Below are 14,732 nucleotides of genomic sequence, written 5' to 3'. Positions count from 1 at the left end.
CAACTTTTTTGTCAATCGCGCTCTCTGCCTCTCTCTCTCTCTCTCTCTCTCTCTCTCTCTCTCTCTCTCTCTCTCTCTCTCTCTCTCTCTCTCTCTCTCTCTCTCTCTGTGCTCTTTGGCTACCGCTTGACTGGAGTCACCTCTCTCTCTGAAGAAGGGTCCCGACCCCAAACGTCGCATGTCCTTTTCCCTCTCTCCACAGATGCTGCCTGGCCCCACCGAGTTACTCCAGCACTTTGTGTTTTGCTCAAGATTCCGGCACCTACAGTTCCTCCTGTCACCACCTCTCTCTCTCTCTCTCGGTCGCTCTCACTCTGTCACACGTCGCCACAAATGTCCAAGGAGTAGTGCGTGTGAAGGAACCGGTTCCCCAGTTGCATTGGGCACCGACGAGCAAGGACGGACCGCCGCCAGCGCCGAGCATTGCTGCGCTCTGCACGAAGAAGCCTTCTCTTGTCGGCAGGAACTTCTTCCCCCTTTTGTCGACAGACCCTGCTCTGCATGTTGTTGCAGGTTAGCGACTAGGGCTTATATACACTGGAATTTAGAAGGACGAGAGGGGATCTTATCGAAACGTATAAGATTATTAAGGGGTTGGACACGTTAGAGGCAGGAAACATGTTCTCAATGTTGGGGGAGTCCAGAACAAGGGGCCACACAGTTTAAGAATAAGGGGTAGGCCATTTAGAACTGAGATGAGGAAATACTTTTTCAGTCAGAGAGTTGTGAATCTGTGGAATTCTCTGCCTCAGAAGGCAGTGGAGGCCAATTCTCTGAATGCATTCAAGAGAGAGCTGGATAGAGCTCTTAAGGACAGCGGAGTAAGGGGGTATGGGGAGAAGGCAGGAACGGGGTACTGATTGAGAATGATCAGCCATGATCACATTGAATGGTGGTGCGTTCAGGCTCGAAGGGCCGAATGGCCTACTCCTGCACCTATTGTCTATTGTCTATTGTTACGCACAGAGAGGATCGCGTTTGGCCCTTGGAGTTTGTCCCGGGCAAACTCTGAAACCCTCTGCCAGTAAATGGGAGACTGAGAAGTGACCGGTTCCCATTCCCCCCCCAGCCCCGGAGCCCCGCGTTACCGGAGCGGGTCGCTGCATGCACCTTGAGCCGCTGTGCCAGTAGCTCACCGCCGGCACTCACCGTCGGCACTGGCACAGACAGTGTGACTAGACAGCCGTGTGGGGAATCCAACCCCAAGCTGCCGCCGGGTCCACAACTCTCCATTTATCTCATGGAAGTTTATTTAACTTCGCCTGGGATCATTTTCAGCAGCTACACTCCAAACAAAATCACAATAATTTCGCGATCTGGTCAGACAATTTAAAAACAACTTGTATTTTTTGTTGTTGCTTGGATAAAGAGAGAGGGATATCATAAGATTGATCCCTGGGATGGCAGGACTTTCATATGAAGAAAGACTGGATAGACTCGGCGTGTACTCGCTGGAATTTAGAAGATTGAGGGGGGATCTTATAGAAACTTACAAAATTCTTAAGGGGTTGGACAGGCTAGATGCGGGAAGATTGTTCCCGATGTTGGGGAAGTCCAGAACAAGGGGTCACAGTTTAAGGATAAGGGGGAAGTCTTTTAGGACCGAGACCAGAAAGCTTTTTTTCACACAGAGAGTGGTGAATCTGTGGAATTCTCTGCCACAGAAGGTAGTTGAGGCCAGTTCATTGGCTATATTTAAGAGGGAGTTAGATGTGGTCCTTGTGGCTAAAGGGCTCAGGGGGTATGGAGAGAAGGCAGGTACGGGATACTGAGTTGGATGATCAGCCATGATCATATTGAATGGCGGTGCAGGCTCGAAGGGCCGAATGGCCTACTCCTGCACCTATTTTCTATGTTTCTATAACAAAGATAAGACACGGAGTGCTGGAGTAACTCAGCGGGACGGGCAGCATCTCTGGAGAGAAGGAATGGGTGACGTTTCGGGTCGAGACCCTTCTTCAGACTGTCGTAACACTTTGAGACTGGATTAGCGGAGACGCCTGTTTAATAGCGCGGGATACGTGATATGGGACGGCCGGGAGTCGAGGGCAGCGTTGCCCGGAGACCTCACGGTCCTCGACCGGCCGCCCGCACAACCACACACCCGCCTGCAACAGGATAGGGAGGGTGGTGTGTAAAACAAGACACGGGCCACTATGTAAAGGTGTAACCTTGCAGCCAATCTTTAGAAATCCTGCTGTTTACAAAGTCATTCCCCCATCAAGAGGTCTTTAGAACATTAGATGTTATAAGCAGAGTGATAATTCACATGCCAGCTCCAGTTTATAGGCACCTGGTCTACAGTATTGTTTCGGAGGAGATTTACACGTGTAAAGCATGTAGGAAAATAACTGCAGATGCTGGTTCAAATCGAAGGTATCACAAAATGCTGGAGTAACACCTCGGGTCAGGCAGCATCTCAGGAGAGAAGGAATGGGTGACGTTTCAGGCTGATCTGAAGAAGGGTCTCTCCTGAGAAGCTGCCTGACCCGCTGAGTTACTCCAGCATTTTGTGATCCACGCGTAAAGCAGTCAGGCATTCTCTATAACCAATCAACTACCTTTGAAGGAGGACGTGGATACAGGGAATCGCAAACGCTGGTTTGCAACAAAAGTCGCAAAGTGCTGGAGTAACTCGGCTTGGTCAGGCAGCATCTCTGGGGAACATGGATAGATGATGTTTCGGGTCCGGATCCTTCTTTCAGAGGCCACGAAGTGCTGGAGTCGCAGACTACTTTAGAAGATAATTTGAAAGGCGGAATCATTCAGTCAAAAGCAAGTTCCAAACATGTGCAAATAGATAATATAAGAAGATAACTGCAGATGCTGGTACAAATCGAAGGTATTTATTCACAAAATGCTGGAGTAATTCAGCAGGTCAGGCAGCATCTCGGGAGAAAGGGAATGGGTGACGTTTCGGGCCGAGACCCTTCTTCAGATTGAAGAATCTGAATTGACCCTTCTTCAATCTGAAGAAGGGTCTCGACCCGAAACGTCGCCCATTCCCTCTCTCCCGAGATGCTGCCTGACCTGCTGAGTTACTCCAGCATTTTGTTCAAATAGATAGTTTGGGACGTTGACTGAGAAGTAATTATTCACACGGGCACCGGGTAAACCTCGCTTCCCTTCCACAAGATAGCACCATTCATATAACTTACATCCAAATGAGAGGCTCCACGCGTCCTTGTTTCATACCGTACTCAAAGAGAGAGAGAGAGAGAATCCCAAGTGCATAACACTCCCTCAGTACCACTGGAGTCTCAGTGTGGCATTTAGAGTCATAGAATGAGACAGCACGGAAACATACCCTTCAGCCCACATGGTCTACGCCGACCAAGCCGCCCCATCTAAGCTGGTCCTATTTGCCCGCATTTGTTCCATATCCCTCTAAACGTTCCCTATCCCTGTACCTGTCCAGGTGACTTTTAAATGTAGTTATTATGCCTGCCTCAACTACCTCCTCTGGTTCCATATACCCTCAGTGTGATAAAAAAGTTGTCCCTTAGATTCCTATTGAATCTTTCTCCTCTCACCTCAATCCTATGCCCTCTGTTCCTCTCTTCCCCTCCTCCTTCCCAGATCTCCCTCTATCTTCCTGTCTCCACCTATATCCTTCCTTTGTCCCGCCACCCCCTGACATCAGTCTGAAGAAGGGTCTCGACCCGAAACGTCACCCATTCCTTCTCTCCCGAGATGCTGCCCGACCTGCTGAGTTACTCCAGCACTTTGTGAATAAATACCTTCAATCCTATGCCCTCCAGTTATTGATTCCCCAACATTGGGATAAATTGAATAGAATTGAGTTTAAAAAAAAATTGAATTGAATTAAATAAATTTTATTAGCCAAGTATGTAAACATAGAAGGAATTTACCTTGGTGCTTTGCTCGCAAGGATAAAAACACGATATACAGTAGATAATTAAAAATAAAACATTATAAGTTAAACATGTGGAATAAAATACCAGTGTAAAAAGAGGCTACAGACTCTGTATTCACCCTATCTCATTCCCGGTCAGTGGATGGCCGGATGAGTCTGAAGTGTCTGGACTCAAAATGTCACTCATTCATTCCCTCCAGAGATACTGCCTGTCCCGCTGAGTTAATCCAGCATTTTGTTTCTATCCCCATTCTTGAATTGACAGAAATATTAAACATTTTTACTGTTCAATGTTTCCATGCAGGTCCTAGTAGTCAGGGAAAATTAATATCAGATGGCTATGAAAGGGGCTTGCTATTGTAATCCCTAAACAGGAAAGTATAACCCGTTCCATCAGAGAGAAAAGCCCGCCCAGACTGTGCTGTAACCTCTTCTTTCAGAGCCATTGTCTCAACTTTCTCAACATTACACCTCTGCGCTTATGTCTAATAACATCATTGCAGCAACGAAAGCAAACAAACTTGCAGTTGGATAACCTCGGAATGGCCCAGAGTGCCTTAGATTCAGTGAAAAGTTTTCAGTAATTCCCCTTGTGCTGCAGCGAAACATGACAGCCAGAGGTTGTGTTACAAGATCTCACAAACAACAAGTGGTGGATGATGGTAAGGCCGCACTTGGAGTATTGTGTTCTGCTATAGGAAGGATGGCTTTAATCTGGAAAGATAGCAGAGAAGATTTACGAGGATGTTGCCAGGACTGGAGGGTCTGAGCAATAGGGAAAGGTTGTGCAGGCGAGGACTTTATTCCTTGGAGTGCAGGAGGATGAGGGGTGATCTCACTGAGGTGAACGCACAGTCTTTTTGCTTGGGGAGAGGAAATCAAGAACCAGAGGACATAGGTTTACGGTGAGAAGGGTAAGATTTGGGGTCCCAGATAGTTATCAGATCCAAGTTGATAACTTAATTCAAAGGACATCATCGGGCTTTTACTGTTCTTACTGTGTCCTTCATTCCAGTACAAATGACAAATTTGTGCATCATCCCTGTAAATGTTTGTTCAATAGATTGCTTATTTCGGAGTCTTAATGGACACATTTGGTTATTCTAGTGAGATAAAACCACACGAGAAAGAGTGAGACAAAGCTTAAAGGATTCTCCCTAGGTTCCGAAAAAATGAGAGGCCCAGAGAGACTGCGGATTCTGGTCAGTTGGGAGCACGACCTACTGTAACTGAGAGCTCATGGATTACATCAGCTGGTTTAAATTAACAATTTAGCTTCACAGCAGGCAGTAATACAACCCTGATTCTGTTGTATCAATAAACCACGTTGTTTGCACTTTGCTCTTTTCCCTCTCCTCCTCCCTCTTCCTCTCCCACTCCCTCTCATCTTCCAGAGTCCACGACAAAGCATGCGACCATTCGGCTGCTTGGTGAATGTTATTCAGGTCTCAAATCATTGAGCAGAGATTTGGACAAAGACAGTAGGCAGCAGCACAACTCTAGTAGAGAGCCGAATCACATTGCCAGCAACCGAGCTTCCATCCGGACCTTTGGTGCTGCGTTTGTGGAGTTTGCACGCTGTTCCTGTGGCCAGGTAAGATTTCCCCCAGGTGCTCTGCTTTCCTCCCACATCCCAAAGACATGTGTGCTGATTCATTACTTAGCCTCTGTAAATTGCCCCTTAGTTTACAGGTGAGGGTGGTAATATCTGAGGACTCTTTGAAAGAGTGTTGGAAGAGAGAAGTGAGAAAAAGATTGCTCTTGACCCAAAACATCACCGAACCATGTTCTCCAGAAATGCTGCCTGACCCGCTGAGTTATTCCAGCACTTTTGCCCTGCTTAGAAACATAGAAACATAGAAAATAGGTGCAGGAGTAGGCCATTCGGCCCTTCGAGCCTGCACCGCCATTCAATATGATCATGGCTGATCATCCAGCTCAGTAACCTGTACCTGCCTTCTCTCCATACCCCCTGATCCCTTTAGCCACAAGGGCCACATCTAACTCCCTCTTAAATATAGCCAATGAACTGGCCTCAACTACCTTCTGTGGCAGAGAATTCCACAGACTCACCACTCTCTGTGTGAAGAAATGTTTTCTCATCTCGGTCCTAAAAGACTTCCCCCTTATCCTTAACAAACTTATGCTTGTTTGGAAGCAAGGACTCAGTGGGCCAAAGGGCCTCTCTTTAACTATGGTAGCATTGTATTCCTGCTTTACGCTGCACTTTATTTTCCCCTCATTTATTTCGGAAGGCTTTCTTTGCCTTGTCCCTGGACCCGAGCTCTTCACGGTGAGTGAGTTGATCTGTTTTCCATGCTGTGTGCAGAACCCTGACACCTTGCCCTTGCTACAGAAATGACACCAATCAGTATTCTGTAAGTGTGACCTTTGGAGATAATATTGAAGACACAAGGAACTGTAGATGTTGGAATCTTGAGCAAAACACAAAGCAGAACTCAGCGGGTCAGGCAGCATCGCTGGAGGGAATGAACAGACGGCATCTCGGGTCGGGACCCCTCATCAGCCCCAAAACATCGTCTGTCCATTCCCCCCACAGACGCTGTCTGATCAACAGAGTTCCTCCAACACGTTGAGATAATATGATGTTTGTTCTTAGCTCTTACTGTAAAAACTTTATTTAATTTGTTTAATATCTTCCTGCTTCTTAGTTTAGATTAGTTTAGAGACACAACGCGGAAACAAGCCCTTCGGCCCACCAAGTCCGCACCAACCAGCGACTCCTGCATTTGAACATTATCCTACACACACCAGGGACAATTTTTACATTTACACCAAACCAATTAACCTACACACCTGTATGTCTTTGGAGTGTGGGAGGAAACCGAAGATTTCGGGGAAAACCCATGCAGGTCACGAGGCGAACATACAAACTCCGTACGGACAAGCAGCCATAGTCGGGTTCGAACCCCAGTCTCTGCCGTTGTAAGGCAATAACTCTACCGCTGCACCACTGTGCTGCTCTTCTATTTATATTTCTTCTAGGAAATAATATTATTTTATTTCTCCAGGGCAAGTTATTGTGGATTGCAATTGAATGTGGACTTCTCTGCCACAGAAGGCAGTAGAGGCCAATTCACTGGATGAATTTAAAAGAGAGTTAGATAGAGCTCTAGGGGCTAGCGGAATCAAGGGAAATGGGGAGAAGGCAGGCACGGGTTACTGATTGTGGATGATCAGCCATGATCACAATGAATGGTGGTGCTGGCTCAAAGGGCCAAATGGCCTCCTCTTGCACCTATTGTCTATGTTTCTATGTTTCTAATGTCACTTTTGAAATGTGCTGGACATTGTTATTTTCTGATTCTCTTCATTGAAGAATAGGGAGTTAATTTACACAGGGTGATAGATAGGTGAAGCAAAATCGTCAGTAGAACTTCTGCTTCAATAAATCACCTTGTGTCTTGCTCACTAAGCTGAGTATGAGGGAATCTATTTCAGATCAGGAGGGTGTAATAGGGATACTGAGATAATTGAAGGAAACTGGAAACAATTCGCTCTCCTTGACTGTCTGGAGATGATGCCGCCACCTACTACCCATCTAATCGTGCCGGATGACCAAAGTTTAGTTAAGATTAGTTTTGTGATACAGCACGGAAACAGGCCTTTCGGCCCACTGAGTTCGCGCCGACCAGTTATATCCCCGCAGGCTAACACTATCCTGCACACGAAGGACAATTTACAATTTTTACTGAAGCCAATTAACCTACAGACCTGTACGTCTTTGGAGTGTGGGAGGAAACTGGAGCACCCAGAGAAAACCCATGCAGTCATGGGGAGAATGTACAAACTCTGTACAGACAGCACCCATAGTCAGGATCGAACCTGGATGTCTTGCACTGTAAGGCAGCAATTACCACTGCACGGGTATTACCAGATCTTGCAGTTCCATTTTCACCTTTTTTCATACATCAATCAGTATGAAATATTCGTGTGTTGGAAGATGCACTGGAGGCCATTTCTTTGCTCTTTCCCCACAACTCTCCAATTTATTTTCCTTTCAATATCTATCCAGTTCTTATTGAAAGCCCTGACTGATTCACCTTTTTCTGCAGTGAATTCCAGAGCACTCTCTGCTTCAACCTTTCCATTCTCTTCTGCATCCTTTGCCATCACTTTAACTCTCCATCCCCTGGTTCTTCAACCTCCCGGAAATTGGAACAGCTTCAGCTTAGCATCTTGATCTGACAGTATTTAATCTCCTCTCAACCTTGCTTGTTCTACAAAGTACAAGCTGCATCCCTCGTCTAATCTTGCACACACATCCCCGCAAATGTTTCCTTCAATCTTTTCTCCGCTGACACCTTTCTCACATTCTGTTCATCCTTGCTTTGATAAACTTTAGAGAGTTGAAACCAGCAGTGGCCATGGTTCTACTTTTGGAGAACACAAGAAAATAGGAGTAGTAGCAGGCCACTCGGCCCTTCAGACCTGCCCTATCACTCAGTATGATCATGGTTTCTCTGCATCGTGCCGCAACCCCTCCTCTGGAGCAGTTTCCATCAGCCTTCAATTCCATGATCTTTCACACTTCACCTACTACCACTACTACCTACTACGTGGACTCTTCCTATGCACTTTGTACTAAACTTTGGTGGTAAGAATAGAAAGGCAGATTATTATCTGAATGGTGTCAACTTAGGAAAAGGGGACGTACAACGAGATCTGGGTGTCCTAGTGCATCAGTCACTGAAAGGAAGCATGCAGGTACAGCAGGCAGTGAAGAAAGCCAATGGAATGTTGGCCTTCATAACAAGAGGAGTTGAGTATAGGAGCAAAGAGGTCCTTCTGCAGTTGTACAGGGCCCTAGTGAGACCGCACCTGGAGTACTGTGTGCAGTTTTGGTCTCCAAATTTGAGGAAGGATATTCTTGCTGTTGAGGGCGTGCAGCGTAGGTTTACTAGGTTAATTCCCAGAATGGAGGGACGGTCGTATGTTGAAAGACTGGAGCGACTAGGCTTGTATACACTGGAATTTAGAAGGATGAGAGGGGATCTTATCGAAACATACAAGATTATTAAGGGGTTGGACATGTTAGAGGCAGGAAACATGTTCCCAATGTTGGGGGAGTCCAGAACAAGGGGCCACAGTTTAAGAATAAGGGGTAAGCCATTTAGAACGGAGATGAGGAAAAACTTTTTCAATCAGAGAGTTGTAAATCTGTGGAATTCTCTGCCTCAGAAAACAGTGGAGGCCAATTCTCTGAATGCATTCAAGAGAGAGCTAAATAGAGCTCTTAAGGATAGCGGAGTCAGGGGGTATGGGGAGAAGGTAGGAACGGGGTACTGATTGAGAATGATCAGCCGTGATCACATTGAATGGTGGTGCTGGCTCGAAGGGCCGAATGGCCTACTCCTGCACCTATTGTCCATTGTCTATAAACGGGGATTGTGCTTAGGTATGGCAGTAGTTTACTGAACATGTACGCAAAAAAATAATTTCACTGAAGTACCTCTAATATCTGGCCTTTCCTAAAATTCTCTGCCTCATCACCACCACTTCATGCTTAAAAAATCTTCACAAATCCTTTCCCTTCAACCAACCCTGCCTGAGCTGTGCCTCCTCACCCCTTAGATGACACTTTATCACAACCTCAACATAGCTCATATACTGCCCATCTTGATCTGTGACTCATCTCTCATTCCTTCTTCTCCATTGACAGTAGCAGAACTGTTGCCTGGTATGTCAAGGATTTTTAAAACCACTTCCATAACCACCATAAGTCCAACGTAATTGAGAAACGAAGGTTGTGGAGCAGACACAGTCCAATGGGCAACATGGCTGTTCAAAATACATAGTGCTGGAGGCACTCAGTGGGTCGGGCAGATCTCTGGAGGGAATGGACTTTTCGGCTCAGGGCTCCCTTTCAGATTTGGTCTGAAGTCGTCTTGAGTCTGAAGAAGTTTCTCCACCCAAAACATCATCCTTTCATTCCCTCCACTGATGCTACATGACCTGTTTTCCTCCAGCACTTTGTGTTTTTGCTCAGGACTCCAGCATCTGCAGTTTCGTGTATGTCCAAGGCTATTCAAAGCTTGGATAAACGGTTGAATTTCTGCACTGACTACCTTTCAGCTTGATCCCCGTACACCTTGTGACCTTTAGTGCTGAAAAATCAATCAGTCTCGGTCCTGAATAGACTGGTCTGAGCATCCATCAAATTTGGGCTGAGGTGGCCGAGTGAGGAGAGGGACGATGGTTCACTGGACAACCTGGGCGGAGGCAACGGCTGGAGGCCCTGCAGCAGCCTGGGGCTCGCCTGGATCGGGCACCGCTCCAGGAGAAAATGTGCGCGGATTGGAATGGACCTTGCAAATGGCGTCAAATCCTGGCGGCTCTTGCATGCAGTCTCAGTGGACTATTTCTATACATTTTGTACTAATCAGAGATTGTGCTTACATATGGCAATACTTTACTGAACTGTATGCAAAAAGGAAATAATTTCATTGTACATCTGTACATGTGACAATAAAGAACCATTGAACATTGACCAAGGGTTCCAACGTTCACGGTACTTGGTTGAAGAAATGTCTCTTCATCTCAGTTCTTAAATGCATGATCCTTTCAGGGGTGGAAATGCCTCTAGAATCCTCAGATACCATCCACCCTGCCAACGGAACAGAATTAGCTCCGTCAGATACATGCCATGGAGGCTCTGTGCTGCTTCTAATCAGGAAAGTCCTACTCTATGCTTCCCATATGGCTTTGTATGAAATAAGAGCATTGGTAGTATTTGTGCTGAGACAAGTTTAATCCTGATGATCTTTATATGGAAATAAAATATAACTCTGCCAGGGAATTCAAGCAACCAAGCATGGATGAAGACGCAAGAGACTGCAGAAATCGAGAGTTGCTTCCATTTAATGGATTTTTGGACTTGCCGTACTGCTCAATGTGCCTGTTTCTTCCATCTGTGATATGAAGCTTCCCCTTAAACTGAGTGCACTGAATAATATGAATTATACATGTTTCAATGAAATTATCTCTAATCCCCAGGAAATACAGGCCCATTTTATTCCACTTATCCACTTCTGAAAATCTTTTACAAAGTGTCTTGAGATTTCTTACAAGGAAAGTGTCATTATGAGTCATGTATTATTGTTACAAATAGTAACCTCTGTCGAAACAAGAACGAAAGGAGAAATCAATGGATCAACAGATGATGGAACCTTCAACAAAAATGGTCATTTCAGTTCTTGTGATCTGTTGGCTTCTTTTCTTCCTTGAATTCTGCAATTCTTTTTGACTTCTACCAATAAGCCAATGAGAGACCCTTGTAAGAGTTAAGGCAAACTATTTACAGGATGCTATTCAAAGAAGATAAGGGCACAATCCCACTTCGCAGATCGTTATCAGGCCAAAACCTCTGCCAAAATACTGAGATTGACTGAAGTACAATTATCCATTCAGCCAGAATTTATCAGATCAGCTGTGATAGACTGGTGACACTGCAGGTGCTGGAATCTTGCATGGACCACAAAGTGCTGGTGTAACTCAACGGGTCAAGCAGCACCCCTGGAGAACAGGGAAAGGCAACAATTCAAGTTGGGACCCTTCTTCAGACTTGGGAAGAGTGTGGGCCCCAATTGTCATCCATCCATGGCCTCTAGAGGTGCTACCTTCTCTGCTAAGTTACTCCAGCACTTTGTGTTCTACCGTGGTAGACTGGTGCAGTAACAGCTCTACCCAAGATTGTGCTTCCAAATGGTGCTGTTCACAGTCAAAAAAGTCACAAGGCCCTTCATTATTCAAACAAGTCCTATGACACTTTGGGGGAAATCTGGCAGTGACAAGCATGGGCACAGAATTAAAGTGAGCAGAGCTTCATTTTTGAATGCATATTTTTTGTCATTACAGCTACATCTATCTGCAAAGCATGGCAGTACAGAGATGCTGATTGAAAAATTACATTGGATTATACAGAAAATCAGATCTCAGAAATAAAGGAATCTGTAAGACTATGAATTTGCACATATACTGACTATGTTAAAGGATTGAATGAATTATGATTCACATGGAATTTATTTTTAAAATCACAGAACTCCAGTCCAGTCCAGACAAAATATGTTAAATTGTTGGTTGCTTAATCAGTGCACCGGAGAAGGGTCACGTCACGGATGGAAGTAGCAGGCACATCGGGAAGTACAAGAAGTCCAAAAATCCATTAAAATGGAACCAACTCTCGATTTCTGCAATCTCTCATGTCTTCATCCATGCTCGGTTTCTTGAATTCCCCAGCAGAGTTGTTTTTTGTTGTTGTTCCGTATAAAGACAAACAGGATTAAACGTGTCTCAGCCCAAATACTACCGATGCTGTTATTTCATTCAAAACCATATGTAAAGCGTAGAGTAGGACCTCGTTGATTAGAGATTGCACTGAGCGTCAGTGGCATGTATTTTCAATCACTAGCTGCAAAAGTTTGGAAGTAAATATGAGCAGAGTTGGCTTTGTCACGTAGAAGTAGAACAAATACCACTTGTATTTTGTTGAATATTTTCGTTGAGATTAAATGATTTGTGTGCTCATTACTCCAGCCTCAAAAAGATACCAGATGCTGAATTTCTCTTTGGCCTCTGATCACCCCTATGGCCTCTCGCAGTCATTAAGGCAATTTGGTGCTGATTATTGTTTGACCCGTACTGTGGTTGGCAAGAGATGTGTTGTCTCCTAATTTGAATTGTGTGCAGTTCTGGTCTCCTAATTTGAGGAAGGACGTCCTTGCTATTGAGGCAGTGCAGCGTAGGTTCACGAGGTTAATCCCTGGGATGGAGGGACTGTCATATGAGGAAAGATTGGAAAGATTAGGCTTGTATTCACTGGAGTTTAGAATGATGAGAGGGGATCTTATAGAGACGTATAAAATTATGTAAGGACTGGACAAGCTAAATTTAGATGCAGAAAAAATGTTCCCCAATGTAGGGGAATCCAGAACCAGGGGACACAGTCTAAGAATAATGGGGAGGTCATTTAAAACTGAGGTGAAAAGAAACCTTTTCACCCAGAGAGTTGTGAATTTGTGGAATTCTCTGCCACAGAAGGCAGTGGAAGCTAATTCACTGGATGAATTAAAAAGAGAGTTAGATAGAGCTCTAGGGGCTAGTGGAATCAAGGGATATGGGGAGGATACCAGCCATGATCACAATAAATGGCGGTGGTGGCTCGAAGGGCCAAATGGCCTCCTGCACCTATTTTCTATGTTTCTATGGGGATTTCTGTGGGTGTATGTTGGTGTGAGAAAGTCATGAGGGTGTAAACCTCCTCAGTGTGCTCCCTGCGAATTTCACGGTTGTCCACCAGGACTTCAGTGAAAGGTTTATGGAGATCTCAGATAACGCTTAAAAACAGAAACCATTGGCAGACACTCAATCTTTGCACATCATTTCAGCAACAAAGCCTCCAGGTTGATTTTGCTAGGTGTATCAGGTGGTGTAGCAGTGGTGTTGCTGCCTTACAGCGCTTTCAGCGACCTGGGTTCAAACCTGACTAAGGGTACTGTCTATACGGAGTTTGTATGTTCTCCATGTAACTGTGTAGGTTTTCTCCGAGATCTTTGGTTTCCTTCCACACTCCAAAGACGTACAGGTTTGTAGGTTAATTGGCTTGGTATAAGTGTAAATTGTCCCTAGTGTTTGTAGGTCAGTGTTAATGTGCAGGGATTTCTGGTCGGTGCGGACTCGGTGGGCCAATGGGCCTGTATCTGTGCTGTATCTCCAAACTAAATGAAAATCAATGGAGGTTACGCAATGTAAATCTTAGGTTTCAGACAATCTGTGAATGTTTGTACTATTTACCAGCCTCATTCTGTGGGATACATTAAGCACGATTTGATAGTTATTGAGGTACTGTATTCTTTATAGAACATCCATCTTAAAGCAGACATATTCAAAGTAAGCATCTTTTCAAGAATTAAACATTCCTCAGATCCATTTCATTGTTTCCATCTTAAGAAATAAAGGTTCAAAAATCAACTGTCAGCATCCTTGACAAGAATAATTTCCCAATTATACATATTCCACCAACATTGAACTGAAGGACTGTAGTTTGCATCTCATACCCAGGACATTTATGTCTGTAGGTGATCCTGAAAAAGAGCCTGTCGTCACAATATCTTCCACCATCACCTTCTGCTCCCTTCCATGAAGCCAATGCTCTATCCAGTTGGCCAGCTCTCCTTGGTCGATCCCATGCATTCTAACCTTCCAGAGCAGCCTACCATGCAGCACCTTATCAAAGGCTTTGCTGAAGTCCAGATAGACGATGTCTACGGCACTGTCCTCATCAATTTATATCTCCCATATCTCCATATTTCTATGTGTAGAAAAATAACTGCAGATGCTGGTTCAAATCGAAGGTAGACACAAAATGCTCGAGTAACTCAGCGGGTCAGGCAGCATCTCAGGAGAGAAGGAATGGTTGACGTTTCGGGTCGAGACCCTTCTTCAGTCTGAAGAAGAATCTCGACCCAAAACGTCACCCATTCCTTCTCTCCCGAGATGCTGCCTGACCCGCTGAGTTACTCCAGCATTTTATGTCTACCTTCCATATTTCCTTGCAACTACAAAGGAAGCTTTTTGGTCCAACAAGACTCTGAGCTGTCCCATCCCCCCACTAAATGTCTGTGTAATTAATCCTCCCAACATCAACTCCACCAGCCACCCACACAAGGGGCAGTTACGTGGCCAGATTACTCAGTGACTCTCATGGTTTTTGAGATGCAGAAAGAAATTGGGAGCACCCATGGAGACCCGTGCAGTCACAGGGAGAACATGCAAACTCCACACAGACTGCACCGGAGGCCAGGATTGAACCCGGGTCATGGGCGCTGTGAGGCAG

At 45.2% G+C, this 14,732-nt stretch overlaps 1 long non-coding RNA gene across 1 annotated transcript; it reads left to right on the top strand.

The window, feature by feature from the left end:
• Positions 1 to 400: 400 nt before the first annotated feature.
• Positions 401 to 11,956, top strand: LOC144605144 (uncharacterized). Its single transcript, XR_013548819.1, has 3 exons — positions 401 to 513; positions 11,756 to 11,850; positions 11,938 to 11,956. It is a non-coding gene; the product is annotated as an uncharacterized LOC144605144 (long non-coding RNA).
• The last annotated feature ends 2,776 nt before the right edge of the window (positions 11,957 to 14,732 follow it).

Source organism: Rhinoraja longicauda, chromosome 23 (assembly GCF_053455715.1).
Source record: "Rhinoraja longicauda isolate Sanriku21f chromosome 23, sRhiLon1.1, whole genome shotgun sequence".
NCBI classification, from domain to species: Eukaryota; Metazoa; Chordata; class Chondrichthyes; order Rajiformes; family Arhynchobatidae; genus Rhinoraja; species Rhinoraja longicauda.
This window is presented reverse-complemented; position numbering and strand designations above follow the sequence as displayed.